The sequence below is a fragment of the Heteronotia binoei genome, chromosome 2, assembly GCF_032191835.1.
Source record: "Heteronotia binoei isolate CCM8104 ecotype False Entrance Well chromosome 2, APGP_CSIRO_Hbin_v1, whole genome shotgun sequence".
Lineage (NCBI taxonomy): Eukaryota > Metazoa > Chordata > Lepidosauria > Squamata > Gekkonidae > Heteronotia > Heteronotia binoei.
Window position 1 is genome coordinate 25,800,612 of NC_083224.1, and position 5,740 is coordinate 25,806,351.

Sequence of the window (5,740 nt, forward strand, 5' to 3'; positions counted from 1 at the left end):
AAAAAGCAACCTTTCGCGCTGCATGTAGCAACCTCCAGCGCAAGCTTCGAGACATTCAGAACGAGTGGTGGACCAAGCTTGCAGAGAGAACCCAGCTGTGTGCAGACACTGGTGATTTAAGAGGGTTCTACGAAGCCCTGAAGGCAGTATATGGTCCATCATATCAGGCTCAGAGTCCCTTGCATAGTGCAGACGGCCAAGTGCTCCTCACAGACAAGGCATCCATACTGAACCGGTGGTCGGAGTATTTTCAGGTTCTCTTCAGTGCCAACCGCGTAGTTCAAGATTCAGCAATCCACCTCACCCCACTTCAACCGGTGAAAACAGAGTTGGATGAGATCCCCACCCTAGAAGAGACTGTTAAAGCCATCAAGCAACTGAAAAGTGGCAAGGCAGCAGGAGTTGATGGAATTCCACCAGAGATCTGGAAGCATGGGGGCACAGTACTACATAGCTCACTTCACAAAGTACTTGTCACCTGCTGGGAACAAGGCAAATTACCACAGGACTTTCGCGATGCAATCATCATCACCCTATACAAGAACAAAGGGGAAAAGTCAGACTGCTCCAACTACCGGGGGATAACCCTGCTCTCCATCGCAGGCAAAATCCTTGCCAGAATACTCCTGAACAGACTGGTGCCCACCATTGCAGAAGAACTCCTCCCAGAGAGCCAGTGCGGCTTCAGAGCTAACAGGAGCACCACCGACATGGTATTTGTTCTCAGGCAGCTCCAAGAGAAATGCAGGGAACAGAACAAGGGTCTGTATGTGACTTTTGTCGACCTTACCAAAGCTTTCGATACCGTTAGCAGGAAAGGCCTGTGGCAAATCTTGGAACGTTTAGGATGTCCCCCAAGGTTCCTCAGCATGATCATCCAGCTACACGAAGACCAGCGAGGCCAAGTCAGACACTGCAACGACCTCTCGGAGCCCTTCCCAATAGGCACAGGTGTAAAGCAAGGCTGCGTTCTCGCACCAACTCTCTTTACGATCTTCTTTAGCATGATGCTTCAAAGAGCCGCAGTAGATCTAGATGAGGACGATGGTGTCTACATCCGCTATCGCACCGATGGCAGCCTATTCAACCTGAGGCGACTAAAGGCCCACTCCAAGACAATGGAAAAACTCATCCGAGAGCTACTGTTTGCTGATGATGCTGCACTCGTCTCCCACTCGGTATCAGCTCTGCAGCATATGACGTCCTGCTTTGCAGAGGCTGCCAAGCTATTCGGCCTAGAAGTTAGTCTGAAGAAGACAGAAGTTCTCCACCAGCCTGCACCCCAGGAAGATTATCACCCTCCCTGCATCACTGTGGGTGAATCAGTTCTGAAGACAGTCCAGCAGTTCAGCTACCTGGGGTGCATCATCTCCTCAGATGCCAAGATCGACAAGGAGATTGACAACAGGCTGGCAAAGGCAAACCGCGCATTTGGCCGACTGCACAAAAGAGTGTGGAGCAACAAGCATCTGAAAAAAGGCACAAAGATCAATGTTTACAAAGCGGTTGTGATGACAACCCTCATCTATGGCTCCGAATCGTGGGTTTTATACCGTCATCACCTGCGACTCCTTGAGCGCTTTCATCAGCGCTGCCTTCGCACCATCCTCAACATCCACTGGAGTGACTTTGTGACCAACACTGAAGTCCTCAAGCGGGCAGAGGTTACCAGCATCGAGGCACTGCTGTTGAAGACGCAGCTGCGCTGGGCAGGGCATATTTCTAGGATGGAAAACCACCGCCTTCCCAAGATTGCCCTGTATGGCGAACTCTCCACCGGCCATCGAAATAGAGGGGCACCAAAGAAGAGGTACAAGGACTCCTTGAAGAAATCCCTTAGCACCTGTCACATCAACCATCACCAGTGGTCTGACCTAGCCTCAGATCGCAAAGCATGGAGGCACACCATCCACCAGGCTGTCTCTTCCTTTGAGAACACACGCATAGCTGGTCTTGAGGACAAAAGGAGATTGAGGAAGAATCGCACTGCTACAGGACCAACCCTAAATCAGACTTTTCCCTGCAGCCACTGTGGCCGGACCTGCCTGTCCCGCATTGGTCTTGTCAGCCACCAGCGAGCCTGCAGCAAACGTGGACTATTGCACCCTTCTTAAATCTTCGTTCGCGAAGCCAAGCCGAGAGAGAGAACACACAGCTAGGCCTGGCCGAGAAGAAGAAAAGACATGAGTTACCAACATTCCATTCTTATCTATAACAGAAACATAACTTGCACTATGCCTTACTGTGTTTCTAAGTAACAACAGAAGTAGGGGATTCTTAGAGCCCAAACTGGATTTATTTGGTCAAGGTGCATGCAAAGTAGAATTTCTTGCTGCAGCATAAATCCTGGCCAATGAACTGATGCCAGCCTGGCAGAAGGTATCAGTAGCATGTAGTTGGCTCTTGCGCGGAAATTATGCTGGATGTTGCAGCCAACTAGCATGTATATATGCCAACATGTGTGAACGTGTCATCAAGGCTATATAAAGTACTGCCCACCCTGAAAGGGGGTAGAGCTGCTTAGTATTACTATGCAGGCTTTGGGTTAGCTCTGCTCTCCATTTATTGCAATAAACTTTCCCCCCTTCCTCCTCCATTGGATTTCCCTGAGTGTTTCTGTGGGTCAAGAACACTTAGATCACAGATTTGTGTAACAATGTGATAGTCAATATGAGGGATGGCCAAACCTGCTTAATGTGAGAGCCACACAGAATAAACATCAGATGTTTGAGAGCCACAAAACATGAATATTAGATGAAGGAAGGAAGGAAGGAAGGAAGATGAGGAGGGAGAGGTGGAAAGAAAGCAACTTTAAATGCTGGCTTGGCTTGGAGAAGTCATTTAAAGAGAGAAAATGCCTTCTCCAAGCTGGCCGATGGGCCCGTAGGGGCTTCAAGAGCCTCTCAATATGTGTGAAAGAGCCACATGTGGCTCCTGAGCTACAGTTTGGCCACCCCTGGTCGATACCTTGAATTATGCTTGGTAATTGAAGGTAAAAGCAAAACAACATAAGCACCGTGTAAATATGACTGCCAAATCCCATATATACAAAATAAGGGGTGGCCAACGGTAGTTCTCCAGGTGTTATTTGCCTACAACTCCCATCAGCCCCAGCCAGCATGGCCAATGGCTGGGGCTGATGAGAGTTGTAGGCAAAAAACACATTTAGAGAGCTACTGTTGGCCACCCCTGCAATAGTGCATAAGTGAATTAATAGTATTCCCAAAATGTCACAGATTTTCAACAAAAAGTCACAACAACTCTCTGTAAACCTCTGTAAGTTTCTCTTGATAAAAAAAGTTCAATGATACAAAAAGTTCAATGTAGCACAATCTAGTTTGATGGAGACATCGACAAGATACACATTTCGTCGATGAGAATGATGTCCAATTGCAACCAATTCATGGCACCCCCAAGGCAGTGTTTTGTTTTTTTCAAGGCAAGAGATGATGAAGAAGAAGAAGACTGCAGATTTATACCCTGTCCTTCTCTCTGAATCAGAGACTCAGAGTGGCTTAAAATCTTCTATATCTTCTCCTCCCACAACAGACACCCTGTGGGGTGAGTGGGGCTGAGAGGGCTCTCCCAGAAGCTGTCCTTTCAAGGACAACTCCTGTGATAGCCAAGGCTATTCCAGCAGCTGCAAGTGGAGGAGTGGGGAATCAAACCCAGTTCTCCCAGATAAGAGTCTGCACACTTAACTACTACACCAAACAGAGGTGGCTTGCCATTGCTTTCTTTTGCAGAACAGCCCTGGACTTCATTGATGGCCTCCCATCCAAATTCTAATCAAGGCTGACCCTACATAGCTTCTGATGTCTGATGAGTTCAAGCTAGCTTGGGCTATCCAGGTCAGAGTCATATCAGTTTATCACATTTCAAGACGGTTTTTTTAAATGCCACCAAATGCTTTTCAATCTCCAAGTACTGAGCAAGGCAACCTCCACTGAGCTTCTGAGATCTCCCAAAATTGGGCTAGCCTGGGCTTCTCAGGATGCTATTTGTAAAAAGCAATTAATCAATTAATCCGTTCTTTAGCTCAAAAGCAGATTATTTCAGCACTGTCCTAAGCTGAGTTACACACTTCTACACCCATTGACTGACACTGTTTGTCCCCAGAAAGGTTTCTATAATCAGTTGACGAAAGTAGGAGAGTTTGGTGTGACTGCTAATTAAGCATTCTGCATTCTTGGAGACAGCATGCATAATGCTACATTAATAGGACCTGGCCCAATTAAAGATAAAAGCTTGCCTGTGTCGCACTTATTCCTATCATTTCCCTCCCTCCTACTTCCTCAAATACAAGTTGTACCTATTAATTTGCAGAATCGCGTCCAAAAGGGCATTTACCTGGCTGTGGGCAGACTGTTTCATTTACAATCAAATTTGGAGGTGATGACTTTGCATGGTGGTAAATATGCGGAAAGGGAAAATGGAAATTCGGGGGCCATCAGAGAAAATAGATGTTCCGCTAGATTTATGAGCTCTATTAACACTACCACCAAGCTACACTCTCCGATACCTTATAATCATTGCTGCGGTACTTCTGCAATAAAATAATGCATTAAAGAAATAATTATAGCTGCAGACTACATACAATGGGGATATAAATAGCATTTTAAAACAGCAGCAAGTCAGACTCCTTATTTAATGCCTCTGGAGCGCAGTCACACGAATTACTTTCGGCAGCCAGGCTTAAATGGAAAGAATACCTTTTCAATTTCCTTACAAGCCATTCGGCCATTCTCTATGGTCCTTATCCTGCAATTAGTTAAACACATGCATAACTCTGCCCATGTGAGGGGTCCCATTCATCTCCATAGACTTGTTCAGCATGGCACTTATAAGCGCATGCATGGTTTTAAATAGGAGCACAGCTTATATGGAACTATGGCAGGTAACTGAGGAGGACTTCTGCTCACTTTATCATGAAGGTGGTGAGCTGAAGGTTGAATCCCACTTAAGAACATAAGACAAGCCAAGTTGGATCAGTCCAATGGCCTATAAGAGGTCCCCAAGTGGGACCAGAACTCCAGAAGCCCTCCCTCTGCTTACCCCCAAGCACCAAGAATACAGAACATCACTGCCGCAGACATAGTATTCCATACCTTGTTCTAATAGCCACTGATGGACCTCTGCTCCATAGGTTTATCCAGCCACCTCTTGAAGCTGTCTACGCTTGTAGCCACCACCACTTGGGATGTGTTGGACCATTTGGTCCAGTCGGTTCAGCAGCCTGTGCAAAGACAATGACCAATCAATTGGGTTTCAAGCCAAAGTTTTGAAATGGATTTGTGATGTAGATTTTGCAATTTTCTGAGCATGAGATGAAAATTCTAGCACATCTTCATCGAAGACCTCAAGTATATGCAGCAATGGTGATACAGAGGAACTGGGTGCTTCTGGGCATGGGAGGTGTCTTAGTGCAGGAACAGGCAGATGGTCACTTTGAAATGACCAGTCACTTTCAAAAAAAATATTTATTTGTTTGTTTCTTGCCTTTCTCCCCAGTGGGGACCCAAAGAGCTTTACATTGTTCTCCTGTCCTCCATTTTATCCTCATGGCAACCCTGTGAGGTAGGTTAGGCTGAGAACATTTGATGGGCCCAAGGTCAGCCAGTGAGAAACCATGGTTTTGAACCTGGATTTCCAAGATCCTAGTCCAACAAGTAGCTCTGCTTTTCCTCTTGGGCAGCTGAAGTCACTCCCTTGTCCTTTCCTAACCGCTTTTCTCCTCTGG